The 26,911-nt window shown below is 40.6% G+C and overlaps 1 protein-coding gene across 11 annotated transcripts in view; it reads left to right on the forward strand.

Moving 5' to 3' along the window:
• Positions 1–4,776: 4,776 nt before the first annotated feature.
• The window catches only part of TRIM2 (tripartite motif containing 2), an 89,212-nt gene continuing 67,077 nt past the window's right edge, over positions 4,777–26,911 (forward strand). For 3 of the 11 annotated variants that reach the window (XM_084517892.1, XM_084517894.1, XM_084517888.1), the window contains exon 1: positions 21,778–21,907. The gene's annotated coding sequence lies outside the window, so the exon portion shown is untranslated. Of the gene's footprint in view, positions 4,930–5,452; positions 5,606–5,904; positions 6,149–21,756; positions 21,908–26,911 lie in introns of those variants that run through there. The other 8 variants (XM_084517882.1, XM_084517881.1, XM_084517880.1 and 5 more) reach the window with 8 other exon arrangements.

A 26,911-nucleotide genomic window follows, 5' to 3' on the forward strand; every position in this document is an offset into this window, starting at 1 on the left:
TGATTTCTGCTTCTAAAACAGGGGAAGAAATAGGCAGGCAGGCCTGCAGCTGGGAGCATTAACTGAAACTGAAATCCATGAGAAACCCAAGCAGAGATCCACCTTTGATCTGTTTCCTGTGTGTTCGAAGATAGATGAAATCAGATTAGTTTTAATCCCCATAATGACTGTTTCCTTGGCTGAACTCAGGCAAAATTCAAGCAGGGACTGAGGTCGGAGGTAGGGCCTGCCCGCTCTCTGGGGTAGACTGAGATTCAGGAACCACTGGTCTGGAAAGGTCCCCCAGGAGAGTGCAGCTTTGTGCACAGCACTATGGCTTGTTGGTGACCATGCACAGGGCCGGATCGTCTCTGTTCCTGCACAGAGCTCCCCAGCATTTCTGGGCTATGAGTCGGAATGCAGATCCCTGCCAGCTCCGGTGCCCCTGTTCCTGCATTGTAGACGGCCTCAAGTACCTAATAGCCACCTTAAACACTTCAGGCAGAAATGTAGGTCTTCAAAACCTGCCACGTAACCCAGGTGTCTGGAGATGCTAAACAGCAGAAACTGGGCATCTCCCTCATACCTACACGTGTCAGGGCCGTCACAGAAGACACTCCGTGCCTGTCCTCTCTGAAAGCAGTTTGTCTGACAGAGCTCTGAAAGCACCTGTTGAACCCCAGCGAAACAGCTCCTACCATCAGGGACCCAGAAACCTGGTACTACTGATGAGCAGCCAATAACCGAAGCAGAGACTGGACTTGCCAGGTTAGTGCCTTAACCAACAGCCTGACTACTAGGTTACACGGTGGTCCTTGTTCCCTCCTTCATTCCTTTAATTGTTTACTGTAGCAGGACAGCTGTTTCAGGAAGATTGCTACCTTAGAATAACCTAAAATATATTGTTAAAGAAAGGGAATGTTGGTTAAACTTTCATCTGGATGCTAGTGGAGTTGAGCCACATGCTCTCATCTTGGAGTATGGTAATTGCCTCCCATCTCTTTGCCAGTCAACTTTTGTGAGAAAGGGTACGGGTAGGCACTTAATTCTGGGTAGTGGCTGTGTATGAATCCCAGCCAGAGATGGGCATTTTCCTGCAACCCTGATGAGGATACCAAGTTCATGGATAGAGTGTAAGGTCTCTTTTTTGGCTTTCCCCATTAGCTATCTTAGACAGCTCTGTGCTAGTGTGCAGGCTTTTGTGGGTGTCATTCCTGTGGACTGCTTAAGCTAAGAACTCTTGGCAGGGGAAATCTGCAACCTATAAGGCACCTTGCAGTTAGGATCTGGCAACCCTGCCTGTGTCTCTTTGTAAATCTGTCTCCCCCTTTATTTATTTCTATCAAGTAGATAGAAAGAAGGACCTTTCTCCGTAATACGGGAGATGATTTCCATAGCAGGAAAGAGACTGCTGTATCAAAAGCAATATAAATCTGATGTAATTCCAGGGTATCGACTGTTGAAGTAGTTTGTCTACGTAAAAGCGTAGCATGGAGCTAATTAAGGTGATATGTGGACTAGAAATTTCTTTGGAATAAGTAACGTAATACTGTACAAAGATTTCTATTGACGCTTCTCTCTACCTTTGAGGAAGGCCATATGTAATATTGTGTTACTAATACAGGGTTTTCTTAAGCTTGATGTAATGAGATAGGAAAAGATGTTGGAAACATAATAAATCCTGCTGGAATGGGTAGATAGCATTTTAGATATAACCACTGAAAGTCAGCATTTCTCAGCTGTGTGTTAGGCTGTAGGATTGCTATCATGTTCAGTGACAGGCGCCAAACAGTGTCCATGTTGTAATAGCTCAATTACATGTTTTCTGAGTCTCTTTGCGAAGAGACAATTATTGCAGATCCAGAGCTGTCAAGAGAAGTTTGTAGTCCCGGAGTGAGCTAACTCTGTGCTGGAAGGAAACTAACAGCAAGTTCATGAGTTACAGCTGCATCTCTGCATGCCTGCGTCCTGCTGTGAACGTAAATCTTTCTTTTGTCAGTCTAACTGCCTTCTCAGCAGTATCTCAGCCAGGTCACTTAGTGTGATCAGAAATCTGTGCAGTTTGAGATCCCCATGTAGCTAAAGAAGGAATTTAGAGGAAGAAATATAAGTGCTGCAATGTTCCTTCTTAGGTTAATTTACTGGGAGTACACTGGTAGTAGTGAGATGCCTGTTTCTGAGTTTGATGCCCAAACACCCCATCCTATGCATGAGGAAGCAGCAGGTGTCTATGAATTGGTTATTTGCATAGGTAAATGGTGATGGATCTAAGTTCATGCTGCCTCTGTGCTGAGCTGACCAGTTAAATAATAACTTGGTCTAGAAGCCACGTAACCAATCATAACAATTGGATATTATTCTGTGATGGAAGAATTGGTACAGCTATGAGAATTAGTTGAGTTTTCTCATTCTATGTCAGATGTTTGCTTTTTTTTTTTTCATTTCTTTACCCTCTTTGGTTATAATATTAATTTCTCAATTTGCCCCTCTTGCAGTCTTTGTGCAACATACTCTTAGAAGTTCAAGATTTTACATAGCAAAATATCAGAATGACGTGAATTTAAGTGACAGGTTAGCTCTTTCTAATTTGCTCACAGAGTATTTTCACTATTATTGCTTTTCTTTTGAGTATATTTTCTTTCCTAGGGCACTAAATATGTGTTTCATTAGACATTGTCTAATTATTATGTGATTTTGTATGTAGGATTAATTTGGAAAGATGATGAAAATGTTTTCTAATTTCCTGTTTTTTTTTCTTTCTTTTTTTTTTTTTTTCAGTTTTGCAAGGCAAAGGGTTGTTTGTAATACACTGGTTGTTGTGTCCTGTGGATAGAACATGAGATCAGAGGTTCAAAGATCAACTGTCAGAGAGGCCTGACTCCTGTGTAATATTTGACTAAGTATGAAACTTTTATGATTTATCCAATATCACAGTCACATAAGGCGCAGAAAATGTTCTGGTGGTGGTGACCTTTGTCAAATCCATTTGAAACTAACACCACGCACCAAATTTCCTTTGTTTTTCTCTGTAAAAGAGAGATAACGTTTAATACTTTCACATCTTCATAAAACACTTGAGTTTTAGAAGAAAAAGAAAAAAATATCAGCCAATCTGCCAGTATGATTGTCAAAGTAGGTGTATATTGTGTAAGTCAGTTTGGGTATTCAATGCAATTAATGGAGCAGTTTTCTTCGTTAGTTTAAAAGTCAAGCTTTTCACAGTCAGGGAAATCCCTTCGCTTGGGTTTGTCTTATTGGATGTCCCAATCACTTCTGTCACCAGCTGCTTTTTAGTGAAACCTTGCTCTTGGTTCTTGAACACCTGCTTGGAGAAGTAACATCCCAATCAGCACCTTGCCTTCAGGCAGCACAGGTCATCTCAACCTCATGAGATTGTAGGCTGTGGGGCTTTAATCAATGCTTCCTGCTTGCCTTGTCCCATCTGGAGAACCCCTTTGCACAGTGCAGCGCAGGAGGACCTTGCTTAAATTTGGGGGAAATACTCTGTAGGCTGTGTGTTCTCTCTTGTTCATCTTCTGAGTAGACATAAAGGAAAATAATCAGTCCCCATGTATATTAGTGTATTTTATGCTAATAAATTTGCTAGATTGACAGGTAAAGAGAGATTGTGATCCACTGAGTCACAACCCTGATACCTCAAAGATAGGCTTTTACTCATGTCTCCCCAACAAGATTCTTCAAACTGAGATCTCTTATTTTGTGTAAATGTATAGCTCTGACTTTTTAATCATTTGACTTGTGATTTTTCTTAATAATAAAAGGGCTATCCGCAGGTGTGGCTGGAGGGGAGACAACACCTACCTGCCTTACAGAAGTCACTAAACATCTGTTACATGACCACCACTTCATGTCATTTCCAACATAGGCAGGTCTTCAGCTGCTGAATTAGAAGCCTGCACAGCCCCATTACCAGGGCCCTCATCTTCCCATCTCCCAAATAGGATCGGATAATCTGCCCTCCCTGCCATGGCTGTGGACAGGTTCATCTCCTCCCAGCTGAGAGGAAAGCCATGTAAACAGCAATTTGCCTGTTCGCTTTCTGCTCCACTGCACACTATGCCTCACTGACTCGTACAGCTCCTTCCAGCCACTTCCTCGAGTTTTAATGTAGCACCATCTCATAATGTCTAATGAGTGATTCTGAAGCTGATATTTCCGTTTTGAATGTAGTAGATGTAGTGAGATCTCCATTGCTGGAAGAATAAACAGGAAAAAAAAAAGCCTCTACACTTCAATGTGCAGTATTGATTGCTACGTTGAGCCATAATGTCAACTAAATGCCTCCCTTTCTCCTCGCTTCCCACAAATGCACAATAATAGACCTTGCTTACTGGAATTTAGAAATTATTTTCTTTGTGAGTGGTGCTGTGACAATGCCCGCTACGTTCTCATTTAATTTGTAATATCATTTTTATATTTTGTATTTCGGATACAATTTTTAGATAACTATATTTCTTGCCCCCAAAACTAATCAGCACTAATTTTGTAATGAGAATTTCAGTGTTACCTTATTATTAGGAAGAATCTAGGCCATATGCATTATGTAAGGTTGCCATAGGAACAGTTTCTCTGAGGGGAAAACCGACTGTCCGTAGTTTCCACAGAAACCACTCCCTGCTGAGACAGGTGCCTCCAAGGGAAGTGAAGGGAATATAAATGAGAGAGAAAGAGACGCACACAGCTGTCATACGATCTCTGCAGCATCCCCACATTGCTGCAAATTCATTTCTGGGTTTATTTTTAGCCTGTAGTTTTTGTCTGTATGCCTGGCACCTTCTCTTGGCATGTAAACTCTGCCTATCCCTCCCTCACCTGGAGCTGGTTTTGCAGATGGAGGTCCGGAAATGCTCCACCTTGGCAGTGAACCGACCACATCTGATAAGAGAGTCCAGTGCTCTGGGAACCACAGTGCATGGGAGGATTTAAATGGTAAATGAGAACTTTCCCCCTTTTATTAATTCCGTTTTTCTGAAAGAAGTCAGCAAAGGCAGATTTGGAAGTAATTCCTTCTGGAGAGGAGTTGGCTATCTCGACTAATTTGTCAGTTAATGGTTTTATTATTTTTGGGTACCAGCAGTTGCTGCTAGGAAAAATGTGTGATGAAAGATCAGGAGTTAATTCCTTTTTGCAACATCAATTCCTAGGATTTGTTAACTGAGGAAAAAAAGCCATTTCTTTTAATATGCTTAAATGTCACTGAAGGCAAGTATGGATTCACATTTCTGAAATCCTTTGGCACATTTCTCCACAAATAATGTTGATCTGTTTTATTTTTTTTTTCTTCAAGGGAAATAAAACCATGACATTCATTCAAGGCTTAGTGCGGCCATAGCTACAGATTAACACGCTGGCTACTTCATCTTCATCCTGTCATCTCTGCTGCTTTATGGGGAAAGCAGGCTGACATGGTTATTAAATCTGGCAGCTGTGTTGTATGCACATGGGAAGAAAGTAGAGCACAGCATATAGAAAATGAGTAGCTTTCAGATAACTGCCTTCTTTACACTGCTACAAGGCTTGAAACGCAGCCTAAAAAGCTCCTTCTCCTCTTTGTAATCAGCAGTCGTTGGATCAGTGCGCAAATATTGCAAATACAGTTGCAAATGTAAGTATTCCTTGCCTGTGTGCTGCTTTCAGATTGCTAATTAGGGTTTCTACCTTGGTGTTCTGCTTGAAAAAGCAGAGAGATGAAAGCTGAAAACATCCCGACAGGGAAGGCTTCTATGCAGTATTGTTTCAGCTTTCAGTGGAAGAGCTGCTAAGGGAATGGGATGCATGAAAGCTTTCCAGAACAAATAGTTTGCAGTTATGTTTGTTGATTTTGAGGATATCTGCTTGCCACTTTGTCTCTGAGGGAAGAACCCAAGCAAATGCAGGGGGTGCTTCTAGATAGATAGTTTTGTTAGATAAAATTAGATATGCAGTGGGAAAGATACTTCAGTATTAATAGGCTGCTTGTGAACACATAGGAGGGAAATCTGCCGTGGTATTTTTCACCTCGAATCTTTTCTTTGAAAATCCAAAAATGCAGAACTGGACTTCTCATTAAGAAACTCAGCAGTACCTTATTATCGGAAGCACAAATAGTCATCATAAGGGGCACCAGTAAGTCTGCATCTGACCTGATAAGAACAATGAACGTAGCACGGTGAGCGATGCATGTTTTTCACCAATCTCACTCTATTTGTACGTGAAGAGGATCTTTATCTGCTTTGTGGCATGAAGGCAGGATGGTAAGGTTGTTGGGAAGTAGCGGAGTTGCAGGTTTCTTGGTGTCACCGTAATACTGTAAAGAAGAGAATTGGTATTTGTTGAGTGTTTTTTTTTTTTTTTTTTTTTTGATCTCTTACCACTGAAGAAACAGCATCCTGTTTTTATAGCTTCCCTTCTAGTTCAAAGCTTCTGTAGTACCATTGTTCTATTGAGTTCATGGCTAGTGAATTCATAGTATTCTGTGAACAAAATCTGTTTATTGGAAACAGCCTGCAACCAGTGACAAGTATAAATGTCAGATAATTGCATGAGAAATGCAGCCTATAGCCAGTTTGTCTGAGATGCCATGTCATGTTTCTTGCTTTATTTACGCAAGTTTTTGTTTCCTAGGGACTGCTTCGGTACTGTAAGCTTTTTATGAACCTCGTGAAAAAGTCATGATAACAGTTAAGAGGTGACTGCTGTGAAGTGACTAGAGAGACAGTATGTTGTATTGTTTGGTGCAAGAACTAAATGTATTCATAGTATTACTGTCTCTATAATGCTGTTATAAGACAAGTTATGTGCTTGGTCCATCTGCTGTTTAGAAGCTGTTTTTTCAGTATTTCAGCTTCATCTTACAGATGTATACATAGAAATGCCTGTCTTTGTTGTAGGAACTGAAAGGTGATTTTGGAGCTTCTCTTCATCTTGTCCTCAGTGCGTACCCTACTCCCACCCTCCCCATACACAGTTAGAAATTAATAGCTTCTCTGAAACTTAGCTCTGAAAACTGTCATTTTTGATGACAGCCGTGGAGCTAATCTTCCCAAGCTTGAGTGGCAGCAAGCCAACTGCTGAGACAAGTGGTGACCTTTTAGGACAATGTCTCTCACAAAAATGTCAAAATGTTAAAATGGCAGACATCAAATGCCATGTGTGCAGGGAAGGGGTGGCAGCTGGCAGGCTTTCGGCTGAAGGCAGTTAATCCACTGCTTGCCTGGATTAAATACGGAAAGCTCCTGCTTAAGTCTATAAAATGTAGAGAAATAATTCATATGTGTCCTGAATCATTTCAGATTTGGGACATGGATGAAAAATCTCAGGTGTTTTACTTAAAATCTGTTCTGGCATTTTCCTGACAGATATCCAAAAAAACATCCTTTGTACACTGCACTTTGAACCATATACCAGTTTTTCTCCCAGATCTCATCCACAATGTAAATTGATCTTGATGAAGCCTAAGCAATGTTCATTGATGTGCATGCAGCTGGATGCTGAAATTCGGAAAGTGTGTGCATTGACTTTTAGGCATATGCTCACTGAATGTTAAACAATCCCCTGCAGTTCTTGGTGCTGCAGCCCCGAGCTGAAACCTCATTTGTAATTATGTACACTGATGCTTTGTAGCTTTCTTTGAAAGCAGTGAAGTCTGACCATTCCCATGCCTTCTGCTGTGTCAGCCTCTTGCAGATACCTTTACCCCTGGTAAACAGCACAGGACCAGATCAGTGATGCTGATTGCCAGCACTGTAGGTGTGTCATCCCCCCCCCGCATATTTCAGGGAGGTGTGGGAGGTGAGAAACCACCCAATCCTGTACCTTGGCCTGTAGGAAAGCAGTATGGGTGGTTGGAAACTAACCAACTATCCTGTTCGCCTTTTGGTTGACCTCACTTGGAGAACTAGAAAGGTTAAACCAGTGTCTGTATCAGGCCAGTCTTGTCTGGCCAGGTTGCAACTGGCCATAGTTGAAGAGAACTTTCAGCATTCTCTGTGCAAAATACAGGGTGCACTGACAACGCAGGTAACCCCTGCAAAGCAGTCAATGACCAGAGTTTTTCTTTCCAGTCATTATTGTGATCACTCCTGTTTCCTAATTCCCTACATGAAGAATTGTGAAGCACACGAGGTAGGTAAGGACAAATTTCCTTAAATGTATTTCCTCTCTCCTTTCTGTTTCTCCCTCCCACCTGTCTTCTAATTTCTATCTGCTTTTCCACAAGCACTTCCATGATTTGTGATTTACCAAGACTTAGAAATCTGTCTGGAAGAAGAGCATTATGCTTATCTAGTTGAGGAATAAAAAGGAAACTGATGTACTGCTTAACGTAACCAATTACAACAAAGCTACCTACGAGGAATTCTGAATTTTGATTTTCAAACAGCAAGCCACATGTAGTTACAGTCTGTTTAGTCATCCATGATAATTAAAAAAACAAACAAACAAGATGCTACTGTTTTTCTGTGGACTTTGCACGAAGAAGAAATCTGAAGAAAGTAATTGGGTCTATTCATTCAGTTATAAATTGTTTTTAATCCAATTATACAGGGCTTGTTTGTTTCCTAAAAACCCATGCAGAGTCAGATCAATTTGTTAAACATTATCAGTCATTACACCTGATATGAAATTCTGATCCCAGCAATGGCATTTTCACTTTATTCTGCATATTAGATTATTACTCTTCTATTTCTGTATCATCCAGGAACTCTCTTATTGGAATATCACTGAGCTAGATACTGTATAGAAACAGAAGGTAATCCTTGGACCTAGATTACTTACAAGCTGTTGTAAAAATAAAGTGAAAGCTTAGCCATGAAGGAAAGAAGAACCAAATATTTTAATTATATGTGATCCACATGTAAAATCTTATCATACAACCTGTTTTTGTGTTTGTATTTTTATCTGAAGTCAGAATACTGATGTCAGTGGTATGTTGAAACTGAATTGGTCATGAGGATGCCAGAGTTTTGCCTAGATATGAGTTGAAATTGCATGTAATTAAAATAAGAAAATGTATACTTACTGTGACCTTATTTCAAAACTGTCATACTGATTCACATGGAATGGAATATCTCCCTTAGGCTGTTAGAGTTTAGCTATGAAGTTAATGAAGTATATTAATTGAAATTAACTCTACTGACCAAAGCATGGCTACAATTACAAGTAGTTGTAGACCAGTAATGAAGATTTCCCTTAAAATCATTAAGACACTATTTTATTATTGACTTTAGTAATTACTAAGTTAATAATGTTGACGATAACCTTAATTACCAGGGCAATAATATTCATTATTAAGTTTAATGAAGCATGTTTACCTGCAGTTACTTATAGGATCTAAATTTCAATGTTAATTATTGGAATGAAACAGCAGCAACATGACACTTGGCCGTCAGATGGTAATCACCATGATAGACTCATCATGGATCGTGTACTGTGAACAGTGGGGCTCATAATATCCGTGTTTTCTGTAAAGCCAATTTTTCCCGTCTTTCTGCTCCTCACCCATTTTACAAGTAGATTTCAGGATAAGTCACACATCTGTTAACATCACTATTTCTGCTATGTTTTGTTTGAAAGGCATGGTGTAAGGTAGGCAGTGTTTTTTTTATACCCATAAACTAGAACTGAATCTGCCATGTGAAATAAGTAAGAAATACCCATATTATAATATGCTATTCCATTGAGATGGTATTTCATTTATTCAGTTTGTACAATCTTCAGATCATCCTTCATGAAGCAAGGCTGGAGCACATGAATGCAAGCTACAGCTTAACTGAGCAATGTGTAACTGACATATCTGAGCAAAATTGTGTAATTATTCTTTCTGGACATTTATATTGTGCATATGACTTCTAGTTGCCATTTTTAGTATGAGGGCATGAACCTAGCTGTATATGCAGCACTAAAAATTCTAAAGAATCCCAGAGGGTCAAATTGCAGTTGGAAAACTGCAATACCTTGAATTTGATTTTTATTTTATTTTTTTTATAAATTTATTTCAGGTTGAAACTACTTTGCAATTATATCTCCTTCTGTATTGACACTGCAACTTGTATAACTATATTACTATGTTATATAATTATGTTATCATAAACATACACAAAGCTAACAGTGGGCATTAGTAATGGGCCTAAATTTAAATATATTCTGACAGTGGTACTGTTGTCCTTTTCAGAAAGCAGTTGCAAGAATCTAAATGAATGGAAGCTGCTGAACATGAAAGGTTATTGTACTCGTCAAATGTCTTTTTTTTTTTCCTTGAATGCAGGGAACAATGAGTAAAACAATTCTGAAAGATTATCTGCAAGCATGCAATTATCTAGTTTGATCTGAATGGATAAAGTAGTATCTTATCAGTCTGGTTTGCGAGTACTTTGAAAGGATTTTGCAGAACTCATTAGTTCAGGAGTATTAGGACAGGTGCCTTTTTTTTTTTTTTTTTTTTTTTTTTTTTTTTTTGAGGCAATGCTATGATTCCCAAATGGATAAGCTAGAATGGGCAAGGCAAAATAATTTATCCCCAGGAGGAGTATGGATTACTGTTAAGGAGTTTCTGAAATCCTGTCCTATCATTCACATATTTCAAAGCATTACTAAAAGTAATGACCTGATTTTAAAGATGGTAGATGAGAAATAACCACTGCAGCTTGATTGTCATTTAGAAAGATGATTAGTATTAATTTTTAAAGGCTTCAGTTCTTTTTAGTTGTCTTTACAAAGACATTCCAAAATGTTAAATACTCACTGGTCTGAGTTTTTTTTTTTTTTTCCCGGATTCAGTGGGAATTCAATCAAGGGGCCTTTCTTAAGAACTGAGAGAGTCTGTAGACTAAAAGTGAGCTTCCTCTGCATTGTTACAAACCTACTTCCATTCTTTGCTGGATGGAAATAAGTTCATTAAAATATAGCTCTGGTTCTGCCTCAGCGGAGTGTAGAAAAATAATTCCTCCTGCATACCAGGGCTAGGTTTTCTTTTGTTTTTGAAAGAGGAGGTTGGTATTGACTCCCTTGACACTGAGTTCTTTCCTACTGACATATCTGAATCCATAGGCTGTTACAAGAATCCATAGGCTGTTACAACTTTCTTATAGTATGTGTAGCCCTCAAACGGATTTTAAATTAGCCATTAGTTTATGCTGAGGCATTAGGTAAGTCCTATGTAAAAGCGAACCAATGAGTCTGAAAACTGATTAAAGAATTAAATCATCTAACACCCAAATCATTTTAATGTGCTGGAGTTCCTAGGGCAACACGTATATTAACCTTGTGCCAAGACGTAGCCATCCTACAGGTGAATGTAACTCAATACTGAATATTCTCATGGCAAAATTTTACCCTGAAGGGACTTCCAACCATCATACTGTTCCACCCAGCAGGATGGCCAAAGTACTCTTTTATTTGATTCTGCGATTCACAAAATGATGGCTGTGCAATTTAAGATGTAAAACAATGAACTTGTTCAGCTTATTTTGTTTTTAAGAGCATGCTGAGAGTTAACAGTGGGGCTTATAACATGGATGGCTTTGTATGGTGCTAATAATAAACACCATAGTATGGACATCAAAGACATAGAAATCAATAATTATTGATGAGAAAAGTAATCGTTCTCATGGTAATTACTAGGAGACTCGTGATTGTTTGCTTTGATTCTGACCTTGGTTCTTCATGCACTGAAATAATTTCAGCTAATTCATTTTTTCCAGAATGTTAATTTCTTGTTCCATGTCAGACAGTATAGGCAAGGGAGGACGACAATGTAAAACACCGTTATTCTTATATTTTGGGAATTATCAGTTTGGTCTCTTGGGGCAACAAAAAGTCACATCATTGTTTTCAGGTAATGTTTTTAAAAAACAGGTCTGTCCTTAAAAAGTTTTCTGAAGAAAGCACAAAAGGTTTTTTGGCATTGCTTGCTTTGAAGATATGAGGGCAGTCAGATGCAGAGGGGACCTCACCTGACTGTACGTCCTGTGGAGGGCTAAAAGAAGAGAGTTCTCTGACACTCCTTGATCCTCAGCTAGCTAGTCCTTGGAAAAACAGGGCTGGGCGTTAAGCAACCCTGATTTATTGAGCTGGGAAAAGGTTGCTTAGATCTTTCAGCAGCAGAGACCCCCCACTAGTCTGACCCTATCCTCTGAAAAGCTTTTTCCTTTAAATATACTTCCCTTCTGTTGCTGAGGAAAGTTTGAGTATGGCCAGAGCAAGAAGTGGCACAACATCGCCGTGTTGTCAGCTGTACTTCTGGTGAGCTATCCAAATAAAGCTATTTGCTATTACTAAGGAGAACTCGAGAGCTCTTCAACTGATTGCTTCAATCAGGTGTGGAGATTAAAAGTAGGTGCAGGGGTGTCTGTCGCACTGTAATTCTCTAGGTCAGTGGGGTGTTGTCTCTGTGAATGGATGTGTATACAAAGAAGTCCATAGTAGTTTGTTTATCTACTGATTCAGAGCAGATGCTCAAATAGCACAACTTTTATGAAGGAGGAATTGATAAAGAGTGCAGCTGGGATGTGGTTGGTACAAGAAACTCCATCCATCATTTTCCGAAAGGCACAATGAATGGCTTAATTGTTGCTGCTAACAATTGTTGGCCATTTTATTTGCTATAGACAACGTATGATCCCACTAAGAGCCAACTCAGAGAAATACAGTGACAGAGGAGTCTTTTTTCCATTCATTTGACTTCATTCACTGCACAGATTCCCTCTGGACCCTGACCTTTGAATACTGCTTACCTGCAGAGGAGACAGCCAGCAGCTCACATCTTGTCCACCGTGAGGTCCTGAGCTGCCTAACATAGCTCTAAATGGGGAAAGAACAGCCCTGACAGTAAGGAAATAGTGTTAGTAAAACATGCAAGAAAAAAAAAGCCAACATTGTTTCATGCTGGGAAATCTGTGTACAGCAATATGTAAAGTTACTACCTTCTGAGAGAGCCACCCATGGGAATACTTCTCCTCATATCAAAGAGTTTCCTTCAGAGTCTTGCAAATGTAATCTGGCCTCTTCTGTGTAACTGGGTTCAGTGTGTCTTGTTTCATATCTTCCTCAGTTGCAAGGCTTATATAAAAAAGGCTATCTCTGGTGCAAGCTTAATTTTACTGGAGTATTGACATCTCTAGAGGACTTCACAAAATATTTGATGTTAACAAAATGCCTATCTGAATGTGTTTTTGTTTGTTTTTGTTTTGTTTTTAATTTTTATGTTTACATGTTAACAGTCTCCTGTTCCTTTCTGGCTGACTTGTGCTTTTTTGATATCTTTAACCTGTCTTTAAAATGGCCAAGAAATATAGCTTTAAAATAAGTCAATTAATTAAACAATTGCTTAATTTTAGCGATTATCAATACCTCCTTCTATGAGATCTCTTTCAGCTTGAGTCAGAAAGCAACCAAGAGCAAACAATCAGTTCTAAGCAAGAAACCTCTTTCAAGCATGCCACATGGCTCATCTTGACAAACATGCAGAGAAGCACAAGTGAATACACAGAAATTCTCAAGGCCTGCTGTTCATCCAGACTCTGGGTACTGTGCAGTATCGCCTCACAACACATTTTGTTCCTTGCATGCAAATGGACGGCAGTGTGCAAACTGTAATTTAATCCATGCCATAGACAAGGTCAACACAAAGGCCCTGGTAGGGCACTGGGTTGTAGTCAGGCAGCTGTGACTGCTTTAACAGAAATCAGGGAGTCCTTGCTCAAGGAATGAGGCAACATACTCAGTACTTTTAGAGCAAGAATAGCACTAAGACCAATTGCTGAAAGAAACACTTATATATATATATATAAATTATTTTAATGGCAGTTAAAAATTAAAAAAAAAAAATTGAGGTGGAACTGATTTCCTGTAACTGTAAAAAACATAGTGCTGCTGGATCTAAGTTAGAGATACTTCAATTTTTTTCTCATTCTGCATATCTTCAGAAAGTCTTTGCTAATGTAGATAGCATTGGAATTGCTTTTACACGTATTTTTCTTTACTTATTTGCTTAAGATAGACTATACAATATCCCCAGTCTTCTTAGTTGGCTGGCTAATATTTCAAACACTTTGTTCTTGCCCCAATGTAATATTAGCAAGAAATCTTTCTGGACCTATCTAGACACTATTGGTGGTAAATAAAAAGCTACCTAGTTGATTTTAGAATCACACTGAATAAAAAATTAAGTATGTTTAAATTCTCAGACATGTTCTTTGTACTTCATATTGGTTATAAGTATGTTCTTATACGGATTTTCCTCCATAACTTACAGTTGCTGTATCAAAATACACTCTCATACAACCATTTTCTTATGAAGAATGTTTTAAATGCTTGCAGATCTCTAACAGAATATATATTTCTGGAGCATTTTATCATTTCATGAATTTCATGTCTTGTCAAAACAGTGAGACTGTACCAAATGGGACTACATTCCTTCAGTGTGCATTAGTTTAGTAGTTTTGCTTGAGTTTTATCAACCCTTTAGGAATTTGTGATAGCATTGCTGCTTTCACTCTGCAGTTATCCATTTGTCTATGGACTTGTTTGTTGTTTTTGCCTTTAACATGAATCTTAGTATGCTCAGTCTGCTAGCATTGTCTTTTATACATTTTTATCCTGGTTCTTGTATGCGTGATTGACAGAAGAAAGCTCTGGGAGTATTTTGACTCCCAGTTCAGTTTTCTTAGGCTGCTATAAAACGATATGACTTAACGCCATGCATGGGAGCAGTTTGGTCCTGCTCACACGACAGCTTTAGCCATGTGCTGCTTGGATCAGGGGACTCTTATGTTCTAAATGAGTTCTTCGTGGCTAAAGTTTGTGATGTCTTATGATATTAAGCTCTTCCCCTCTCCTGCAGTTCAGAATACCTCTGTAACAGAGGTTTGATTGCAAACTAGCATGGCCCTGTTTTTATAGGGAACTGGGTGACCACAAGGAGCCAGACTTGAGAACACCTGGAAGTCATCAAAAGTTCCCTTTTATGTGACCCAGTTACATGAGGATGCTGAACACTTAGACTGTAGTGTTTGCTTGCTTTCAGGCTTCTGTGAGTACACACTACCATCTTTTAAAACTATCTTTAAAAGCATTTGTTCATTCAAGTGAATGATTCTGACCTTTTTTGTGCCTCTACAGTTTCCTTTCAACTGTTTGAATTATTTAAGTGCTTCCATATGCTAGGTAACTAACATGCTCTCTAGGTTTGCTAGATAGAAAAGGGGTTGTAGAAATAAACTGGGTGTAGCATTTTCTTGGTATCCCCCTCACCCAGATTCAATATGTAGACAGCCAACATAAAACAGCTGGGTAGTCTCACTCAGGAAGAGGTAAGCTGCTGATCTTTATTGGGAGTGGGAAGGGATGAAGGGAGTGAGCCTCATCTGCACTGTGAGGTGCAGACCACTCTGGCCGTTACTCAGTGTGTGTGTGTGAGGAGAGTTAATTCCTTTTAGTTCCTGGCTAAATCCATGGCTGACCTCATTGATGTGAGAGTGAAATCAGCAGGAGTTCTCATATGCTTGAAAGGAAGGCACGTATTAAAGTGCTTTCTTTGAAACAAGGTCACTGCATTGCTAATTGAGCATTTTTCCTCTGATGGGCAAACACCTCCTCTTCTCTGAGCATCCTTTGCTCTTGTTTGCAGAGGTTTGGTGCTGTGCCAAACAAGTGAGTGTGATATTTATGTCTAAGTTCAAGATAAATAGGTTTTATGATGGGAACAGGAGCCACTGCTATCTTGAAGGCAGTCTTCTAATTATTCATATCTATTTGTTGCTTAACAGCAAGGTCTTCACAAAGAGTTCTTTTCAATATTTTCCCCGAGTTCATATGTGTGACCAGGGACATCTCAACCCAGAGAAGTGTGAAGAAAAAGCCTGTGTTACAAAGGCCATATCTAAAAAGGGAGATGGCATGTTTTTTCATATCAGTTTTTCTGTTCCAAATATACTGCTTGAAATATTTATACTGTTATCTGGAAAAGCATTCCTTGGAGGTGAATCATTTTGTGTTGTTTGAAATGTATTGATGTTGCTGGTGTCAGTGGCTCTCTTTGGAAGTACCTGCCACTGAACGTAGGCCTCTTCCAAAAGCAAAACATTTGTCCTTCTGGAGTATATAGTGAACTCCAAAGCTAATCATAGCTAAGGGGTGTTTCAGCATTGTTTGAAAAATCCCACTACAAGTAGATGAATCACCACTGAACACCAGTGGAATTTAAATATCATGCCTAGATTCACTCAGAGAATTTGGCAGAGGAGTGACTATAATGTAGTACAGCATAGATCAAAGTAGCTTACAGCCAGCTGGGGTATCGGAGAAATTTATTTAGGGCAACATAGTGTCCAGCTACTTCGCTTTGTTGCTGGACAGAATTTTCTAGTATTTTGGCAGCGTATATAGCAGACAGCTATCTTAGAGCTAGGTTTGGTATTTTTTGCTACTCTTGACGCAGTGCAGTCTGGTCAAACCTTGAGGCTCAAAAAGTCTCTGGTGAGATGGGAAACTGAGGAACTTAGTCTTTAAGTAGGATAGAGCATATGCAGAGAGTAGTTTGTACATGAAACATCTCCTCCAAGCTCTGTGAACCACCTCTTACAAGGACAAGGAACCCGATGAAAACAGGGAGAAAACTTGCACAGAGGGAATATTAGCCTGAAGATTTACAGTGCCCTGTGACACCAAGGTTAATCATTATCCACAGCGCATGTATTTTTGGAGGTGCTTCTGTTTTTATTAGTATATTTGTATTATGTTTGGAATGAGTGACCTTAGAGGTGTCAAAGTTGAAACAAAACTTACAGAAAGACCACATCAGTTGAACTGGATGAAGAAAAATGTCTGGCCTATTCTTTTTCATTCTCTATGCACTGATGTTCTCTAACAGTATTTAATTGGTACTGTGATCAACCAGAGAAGGTCAAAATTAGAAGCATTAAATTATCCAGCAAACTCCTGTTGGAAATAAAATTCTGCCAAACTAGTTATCCTGTATTTATTGGTTCTGGAAAGTTGTCTTTCCTAAATCAATAATGAAAGCAGTAAGAGTCTGCGTGTCCAGAATTTCTTCAATGAGAGCTTCAAGGTGCTGTAAATGTATCCACACAGTAGTTCTATGAAATAGATGAGACATAAGATTGATATTTTACAGCGGAATATAAAGGATTAAATCACTAATCCACATCTAACTAGAATGTCAGTGATAGTCAGATAGAATAGGAATTATCACAGCTGTTGATGTACATCAGCTATGTAACCTTATTTCTTTCAACACAGTTTCTACCATGATAAATGTTATTTGTATTTTTGCTTACAGTTTTATTGTGTTATGCTGCTTTTCCGCTCCTGTGCTGTAGAGAAACAAGTCTCTGTGTGCAATTTGGCATTATTTCCAGTATTAAGTTCCAGGTGGATATCTCTGCTTTTATCAGATCCCTGGTGTGGCATTACAGATGGGGAGCTGGCAGAATAGGGGACATCCCAGCAAGCCTTCAGCGATGCAGGAAGGAGGAGTTGTGAGCTTCATCTTTCTGTGTAGCGAGCCATGAACAGTGATGTGCTGACAGCTGTTGTTTCACTAAACCATTTGGAGCAGAGGGATGTTTCTTGTAGTCAGATGTGACCTCCAGGGGCTAGATATATCCCCAGTGTCTTTTCTGGCATTTGCTTGACCTTGTGAGGCACCACAAAAGGGTTAAATAGTTCCACAGTGTGCCCCTTGCTCTCTAATTAGGAAATGGTCCAAGAGCTCAAAGTTCAAAATGCACATGGTCTGAGCTGGGACTAAGCCCAAGTTCCCATTGATTGCAGCCTCATGTGTTAGTGTGCTACATCTGCACATGATCTCTTCTCTTTGCCATTTCTGTGATTTCTTTTCCTTTTTTAAAGAAAAGTGGAACAATTCACGTACAGAGTTTCACTTTTGTCACCATCCAAAGTCTTTTGTTGCCTGAGCTTGTGTGCTTTCTGGGAACAACTTGTGACCCACTTTCTAATTGAAACCAGGCCAGTAAAACATGACAAAAATCTTCCTGCTTAACTCCCTTCTGCAGTGTCTATGGCTACTGCTGGGGAAGCAGGAGAGGACTACTCCTAGTGGAGGCACAGATACAAATTGGTCAGGCTGAGCCCCAGGGTCTGAAGCTCCCTGGTGGCCTCCTAAGGGGTGAAGGTGACAGGCAAAACAGCATGCAGCTGGGATTGTGTTTTGAGAAGAAAGGGCAGGCTGAAGATAGGCTGAGGCCACAAAAAGGGAAAGGGAGAATAACAGTTTTACCGAGCAAAGAATAAATGATATAAACCGGATGCATGGATGGAAGTAGGGAAGGAGACAGACTCTAAATGTTACCCCATGGAGAAGCCTGCAACCTAGGGAGTAGGCAAGGTTAAATTGTGGTGATTCATATTCCAAATGCTTTCTGTTTTCAGATGCAAAATACTTAAATGCTTCTTTTTTTTTTTTTTTATTTTTTTTGCCCCCATAAGAATCTATCCCCTATCCATTTTTTTTTTTTTTCCCCTGGTAAACCAAATTATTACTGTTTTCAGAAACCTGCATTTAATGAATATAGTACTGCACTTTCACTTTGACAACATTTTATTAAAACATGTTAGTGCTTGCTGGAAATCAAGCAAGGGGGGGTGTTAGGTGCTTTTAGGATCTTGTGCTTAAGATTGCCATGGTTTGGGACCTCATAGTTTTAGGTCCCACCCCAGAAGGGATGGTGGTTTCTGGGGATGACAGCCAACTTTCTGCTTATAAAAAAAAGAAGACAGATCCCAGTCTCCACCTCTCTACCTCTCCTGCTTCCAGCCACATGTGATCACTGCTTTCCTTTGCTGCCTCTTGCGCTGTTTGATGTGACAGGGAGATGAGTCAGATCATTAACCTGTCTGAAAAACATACCCAGTGAGTAGAATTGGCTCCGTGAGCCATCGCACGGCTCCTTGAGCACGTGTGAGGGAGGGGGCAGGCCTGTGCAGCTGGCAGTCATGATGAAGAGAGAGGCTGGATGGCCCCTTTGGTAAAACTGAGCTGTTAAATGAGCTTGGCTGTCTTCAGATTAGCTGGCACTTGGGTTTGCACCCTTGGCAGTGCTGGTGACAGTTTCTGCGTCATACAAGGCTTAAGGACAAAGAGGCAGCTTCATCCTTGGCATAATTCTGTGAGTGGAGTCACTGGAGTTATACCCAGAGTGACTTTGTCTAAAGTCTGCCTTTTCAACATAGTTCACTAAATCAGCTCATTCTTGTTCTCTCTTTTGTTTCTGTATTTGTGGTTACACTGAATTAGCATCTTAAATAAATTGCCATGGGAATCGGAGATGCAATAGCTAGCTTTCTTTCTCTTGTGCATCTACAAACAGTCTTTTCATAGCAGTCTTTTCACAATCTCATGTACAGTGTTTGAGCGCTTGATCCATGTCCATCAAGGGCTTTTGATACCTATCCTCTCCATTAAAAATCTAGCACCAAAAGGTGCATTAAATATGGCATATGGTTGATAGAAAAATTTGAGCACATAAAATTTATATTGTGTATGGAGCATCTCTCTTTCTGAAGTTACTTGTAGTCTACTTATTGCTCCTGAGACTCATTCTGATATATTATTTCAATGTTTTGTGTTGTGTGGGTTGTAGAAAAGAAAGATACTTTGATTTGATCAAGCCGGGCATTCTCTGCATAGAGGACAAGGTGGAAAGAAAAGAGCTTTGTAGGAAGAAAGAATGCTGAAAAGACAGGCCTTATGGTGAAGAGAGCTGTGGGAGTGGATCAGTAAGAAAGGAGAAACTCTGAAAAGGTCTTGAAGCTCAGGACAAGAAAGCTTGGCTTGCATGGAGATGTGTAGGCAGTGTGGCTGGACTATGAAACAAAAGATGACCTTAGATGCTGAATTTTCTAGGGAGAACAATGCAGGTGCATTGGGAATGAGATCCAGGCTCAGTAATCAAAATGACTGAAGTAATCAAATCCTGTGATCACACAGTAAATATCAATACTGAAAACATTAAAGAAGAGATCTCTAATAAAATATTGCCAATGTGCCTAGTTTAGGGTTAACTAAGCAGCAGACTTGGATAAAGGTATAGGCGCTGTAGATTGTATGCTTGGATGGCAGCTGATGGAGCCGTGCGGTTGCACTAGGATCTCAGCTATCATTAAGAAACGTGCCCAGTATGCCTCACTGTGAAGAGAAACTTGCAGACGTGACCCAGGCACGTTGTGATGCAGCGCAGTGTGCCAGAACTCACGCGCAGCCTGTCAGCAGGAGCCTGGGAGCTGCGATATGCCTGCCCACCCCAACGAGGTGCTAACTTCAGCATCTGCTTTTGCAGGGGGCTCAGCTCCTTCACCAAAGCAGGGGGACGGGAAACGGCTTGTGCCAAGGCTGTAAAGGCAGTAATGAATGGAGTGTGATCGGCCGGCTGTAATCTGCTCCCAGAAAAGGATCTGAGAACTAGGAGCTGTCAAGGCATTTAATGCAGTATTCTTAAAACACTGGGTAACATGTAGGACCAGAAAGAAGCAGAAGGCTGAAAAATAGAAATGCACGCTTACAAAAGTGAAACAGGAGACTGCACCAGCAAACAGTAAAAACTGTATGAAGTATAACAAGAAGTAGGATGCCTTGGGAGCGAGCGAGGAAGATGCTGAGAGAAGAATTAATTGGAAAGGTCAGAGAAAAAATAGCGAAAGCCAAAAAGATGGCATGGCATTTAAGAAGCATTTTAATTATTTCTGAAGCAGGGAAATTGCTCAGAGAGACTGAAGTACAAAGCATGATATTCATCCAGGGAGTTGGTGTAAGAGACTTGATGAGATTGATTTCAGCGGCAGACGGGCCTCACAGCCAAACTAGAGGCAAAAAAAGTAGGACAGAGCAGGGATGAAACAGGATCAGCAGCTGTAAGCAGGATATTCAATTAAATAGGAACAGTTCAATTCAAACAACGAAGGAGATAAGAACTTGGAGAAACAGGTGTGATCATAGACGGCTGAGGCAAGATCAGGAGGAGAAATTTCAGGGAGTACTCGCTGCATGAAGCAGCTCTTCTGTCTCACTGTTAGAATCACTAAACTGACCTAGATGTATTTGCTTCTGGGCTACCCTGCTTTTTCTTGGAAGGATGGGGGGGTGGGAGGGTGAACAGAAGGGAGGCTCGGCATCTCCACTTTCACCAGCTGTATATTGCTAGATTAGTTTGATCGTCTCACAAAACCTCACCTTGGGGGTGCTGGGGTTGTGACTCTGCCCCAAAGGGAAGATGATGACCAAAGGAACAAGCAGTGACGATGGAGGTGAAGAGAAGCAATGAAGAGGATCGTTAAAGGCTGGGAGGTCAGGGCCAAAGATGTTTGTGACTGACAAGTGAGAAGCCACGGTGTCAGCAAATGAAACATGTTAGGAAGGATGAGAATATGAAAAAGAGTGGAGAGAAGAAAAATCAGAGACTTTGCAAGTGAAACTTCTCTATAGCAAATATGGACTGGACTCAGTTCGCAGTGTTTGTTTGATTGACCTAAAAGAAATGATGCATTGGGGACGCCTGTGGGTTTTCTAAGAGCAATCGCAGCAAGTATGTGTTTTTCCCGAAGTGACTTATTGATTCTTTTTCCTTCCGCCTTAAGCATTTTACTGCCCAGCAGTAAACTGTCAAGCACTAGTCCTTCCCAGCCAGCCCCTGCTGAAGAATGAAACACAATATCTCGAACACCCAGAACGCCAAGCAGCTAATCATTGGCTTGCATTGTGGCCGGCAGGGCCGGCCCGCCTCTTTGGCTTGTGCTGACAAGCTGTTTGTGTTTGTGCAAGGCCACCCTTCAACGCAGCCGCCTGATGGCCAGAGTGGGACCAACTGTCTGAGTGCTGCAGGGAGCCGGCTCCTCTGGTCGGAGGCAGAGTGAGTTTCAGCCTCTCGTACTCCTGCCCGGACTCTATGGAACGGCAGTAAGTAGCCTTCTGCCTCATCGTGGCTTTTCTCCTAAGATTAAGGGCAGATGTTTTAGCAAGGCAGGTAGGCACTGCCATTCACAGAGGCAGCTGTTAGAGTATTTTCCTCTGTCTGATGTAAAAAAGCAGCTACTTTGTATGCAGTGTCATGACTACTAGGATTACGCTCTTTCAGTCTCAGATAAGACCTTCCTGGGAGGGCAGAAGTTAACGGGGACATGACCCATTTAAACTTGCATTTTTAAAACTAAATAAATAAATTGGTAAATAATTAATCAGTATCTAGTTCTTTTTAGCTGCGTTTCCCGTACTTGATCATTCAGTTGTGTTTCAAAGCGTAACATTTTTTGCAATGTCATGAATGGCATTGTGTGAAGTGGCTAGATATGGGGTACTGTTAAATGAATGCTTCCTGAAATGCTGATAGGTGCTGTCATATTCTAAGATATATACCTAGCCATAGGAAAAACAAAGTCACGTTCAGAGATTTCTGTCCTCTTTGCTGGCTGCTATTAGGAAAAATTCACAGTTCCACAGAGCAAAAGACTGCAGAGATGGATTGAGCTTTACTTTTTTGTTTGTTTGTTTTGTTTTTAATATAATTTTTTAATGTTCAGAATTTTAAATACAATAGTCCATTTGGGCAGTATTCTTAAACTTAATCCTGCAATGCAAATATTGATGGACTTTTCAGATTCTTTCACCCTTCCCACCTACCAAGAAAATCATAGTGACCCTATCAGCTGGACACCATGCAGAATCTCAGACTCACTCTGCCATTGAAGTTTTGTCCAGTCTGTCTAGATTTCATGTGGTAGCTGAGCTCATCGTCATTCACATTTTATAAATGAAGAAAATTGAGATATAACAGATTAAGTGACTTTGCTATGACCATAGAGCAAAGTATCTATCGCTCAGCAGCATATTGCTGAGGCTACTCATATGTTATATTTTTTTCTTCCTTTCATTTATTTTACAAGATTCTGTTGGATAATGCTAATGATAATTCCTAGGGATGCCTGTGTATATCTCCCGGGGTTCAGATTGGCCAAGCAGATTGGCTGCTTATCCAAAGTGCTCTGAGCTCAAAACTGAGTGGGAAGCCTCAAGCAGATGAGGCTGCAACAGTATTTTCAGTGTTTCCTTCTTCTGGAGTAGCTGGAAATGTCCCATATGGCACTACGACAGCACTTCAGTAGTGCCAGGATGGCAGGGATGGTCCGTTCTCCAGGGTGCTGCTTCAGATGCTGCCAGAACCAGAAGTGCTTGGATCTGCAGAAATTTCAGCTCAGGCTTGGAGTTCAGAGTACCTGGGGGGGGGGGGGGGGGAGAAGCTGTTACTGTACATAAGCATATTCACTGTGCCTATTTTTAAAGTCACAGAACTAATCTTACGTTGAAGTTTCAATTGCATCCTGGTTAGCCTTGAGTCATGACAAAAAATTAAAATCTTAAGAGACCTGTTGCCATATAATTGTGCCCCTGTGTCTGCCCTGCTGCTTGCGTTTTGGGGTAGTGCACCGCTTCTGCAGACAGCCCTAATGCAGTTGTAGACCCTTGGCTTAATGCTCATATCCCCCATAATGCTTCTAAGGACTGCTTCATTTAGTGAATGTTGAGTTGCAGAGGGTTAATCAAGCAATATTATCTGTGCAAAACACTGGTTAAGAGATATTTAGAGAGGAACCTGCAAATAAAACCAGCCAAACTGTGGGCAGCTATTGTACTTTGTACATTCTAACTAGAGGGGTCTTGATGCTCACAGAAATTGAGGTTTATTGTTAAAACACTAGAAAGAACAGTTCAGTTCTGAGACTGAACCTCCTCCAAAGCAATACAGTGTGTGAATAAAAAGTAATTACAGAAATAGGCTGCTTCTGTGTCAGGCTATGAACACAGACCGGAGGTTTTCAGTTACTCTAAGTAGTAGATAGATACTAAGCCTTGAGAAATAAAGATGAAAATGAAATTGTTTTTTTGTCTATAGATTAAGAGACCTGGATCTCAGTACTTAAATAAAAATGAAAGCAGAATGGGATACATCAGGCATAAATGCACACCTAAGAGTTTTTGTACTCTCATCGTACACAGTTAGGAATAATCAATATGCTTACCACATTGTCTGTCTCCCGTCTAAAGAAAGAACTCCCTTGTGCATCACGAGCTCAGCACAACATGGCTTGCTCTGTAGAGGCAGACTGTGCCTGTTTGATTTACATCAGAGTAAACAGGCAGCAGATTAAAATTGATTTGTCTTCCTCCCAGAGAGATAATTTTCAAGATGTATTCACAGAGGTTGCTAAAACAGGGCACTGAATCAACATCCTTCATTAAAAAAAATAAAGAAACTGACTACTGCGAACCGCATACACTATAATTGTACTTTCTGATTCTGAGATGATAGGCAGTGTGTGGAAACAAAATGATTTACTAATACTCATTAACTCAGCTTTCAGATAACTAAGGAAGCAGATTAGCATATCATCTTCAATCTACAAGAGGGGGAAATGAAGTCTGCAAAAAGTTGGAAATAGAACTAAGATCTGCTTCCCAGGGCTGTGTTTTCAGGGCAATTCATTTTCTTCCTCTGTCTCTGTAGGTGCACTGCATGTTGACTGTGGGATCACTTGCCAACGTTTCCCTGTGGCTGGCATGTTCTGCTGGCACATGCAATACAGCTGCACTCATGTTATCGTTCAGTAATATGGCAGTTAATAGAGGGAATTAATTAGGGGTTGACCAAAACCCTGACCTGTTAATGAAAATTGTAATCTGCTAACAATATTTGGCAAAGACTGTCAAGTTGAATCTGATCTACTAGATTTCCTCTTCTTTGTCCTTGACAATGTCAGGTGAGCTCCCAAATGTGATCTTGAGGTCTCTTCCAACCTAGAAATTCTGTGATTCTGTGATCTCTCGGGAAAGAATGGCTACCTAGATTAATAAGTTTTGTGTTACTGGAGCTGTAATTTATGACACTGAGCATTCAAATTCTCAGTGAAAACAGGAGGCTTTGAGGGCACTGTTCCTCTCAGGGATTCAGCTTATTTGCAGGTGCTCTGTTGATGTGTCCTATCTGCCTGACATTTATCAGCTAAGGCTATGATAAGAGAGAGAGACATCAGCTGTTTGAGTCTGAACAGAAAACTGAGCTGTCAGGTAACAGAAAAAACATCTGAGTGCATGAAAGAAGCTGTGGGAGCCTGCTGTCAGGTGTGGGTAGATTTCCTTGTAAAACTCCTCACTCGGGTCTCCGCTGGAATAGAGACTGAGGTTTGCAAACAAACCATCCTCAGCCTCCCTGTATAAGGTTGTCCCCTCTCTTAAATCTGAACCCTCTAATATTCTCCATGTTATTATCCTCAACCTTCACCCACACCTGGGAAAGCTTTTAAAATCTTTAACTGTATTTTTTCAGGTCCCTTTTCCTAAGTATTAGATCCTTTTCTAGGTAAGGGATATTGTTGCCAGTGAAGTGCAACATGCTGCTTCATTCTAAAAAATGAAAAGAAAAAACTAGAAGGGTTTTAGTACTCAGATCTTACTTGGATATCAAAAGCAGAGGGTCTGCACCTGCTGTCAGTTTTATTTTGGTGGCGTTACTCAGAGAAAGCACTGCACCTAGGAAAGAAAAGGATTGCAAGGCAGGGTATACATGCAAAATTCACCCCAAAACAGTGGCAGAAGTTTCTCAATTGAGAATTTGCTACAGAGACAGTCCCGTAGAGTGCTCTGCATGCAATATAGTTGGAAACAGGTCAAGGAAGAAAGAACAGGGACCTTCCTTGCCTGTGGTGGAGGGAACTGCAGTGGCTAAGTGGCCTTCAGACCTGTGCTGCCTTAAATCTGTGTTTACCAGAATCCACTGGTCTTTTTGACTTCTCTCCCTCCTGTTCCGTGTACCTGGCCTTTCAGCTGGCCTGAAATGCTGAAGGAAACAGGAATCAGCAACGCACGGTACTTGTACCGGCTGTGCTCTGTTCCCGTGCTGGGAAGATGCTCCCTTGGCCTCCACAAGCAAGCCCAAAGCTTTCTTCTTACAGGAATCACTGGCTTACAGAACTAGGCTATCTGCATAGCTGCATTGGTTTGATAGTGTAGGAAAACAGAGTCTGGCTAACCACCTTCTTTTAGGATATGTACAGAAACGGTATAAAATTAATTGCAGCCTCCAGGTGGCCCACCCAGACTCCTCTCTCTACCCTACGTCTCCTGGGCCCAGAAAGTAAGCTGTGTCCCAGTATGTGCTCAGGTAGTCGGGAAATGTTATAAATGCCACTGCTCTTTCATCCATAAAGGAGCTTTTCAATTTTTCAGTTTCCTTCCTTTTTGCCTGCGTAGCTAGGTTGAAGGTCTGAGAAAGCAGCAATTTAAGCATAAAAGGGCCTTTAATTGAGTGGGCAGCTTGCTGTGTTCTGTCCTGGTTGGTGTTGTCTAAAAAAAATATCGCCTGCCATCAGCCTTTTCCTCTTACCACTGCTGCTTCACAGCATGTGAAACCGAGAAGCATAGTACCCATTAAGCTTCAAGGCTAGTACTGTAGTTTATCTCATGTAATCAATTCATACCGGGGCTCATGTTCTTCCTGACTTCTTTCTCATTACATGGTGTCTTCAGCGGGCATTTTACCTCATGCTCCCTGAGTATAATGCCCTAATCTACTGTAAGACAGATGTTAATGTTTGTTGCAGTAATATCCTGGCATACAATTCTGCATATATACATTCTCGCATATGTTGTGGGAGCCAGAGCTGCATCAAAACTTTTTTTTAAACTTTTTTTTTGGTTCTCAGTAGCTATGGAAAATGTAATGCTTCAATGCACAGATGGGAACATGTGAGCTAGAACTTATGTGGCTCTGACAGGGGAGAAAAAAAAAAAAAAGAGGATATAGGAGTGGGAAGAGATGATCATGTAGGTAGGAAGAGCAGGGGAAACATTCTTGTATGTGTGCTTAAGTACCTAAATTAGGGTATCCTCAGTAGAGATTCCTTGTATTTA

The sequence above is a fragment of the Aythya ferina genome (assembly GCF_964211825.1).
Source record: "Aythya ferina genome assembly, chromosome: 4".
Classification (NCBI taxonomy): Eukaryota; Metazoa; Chordata; class Aves; order Anseriformes; family Anatidae; genus Aythya; species Aythya ferina.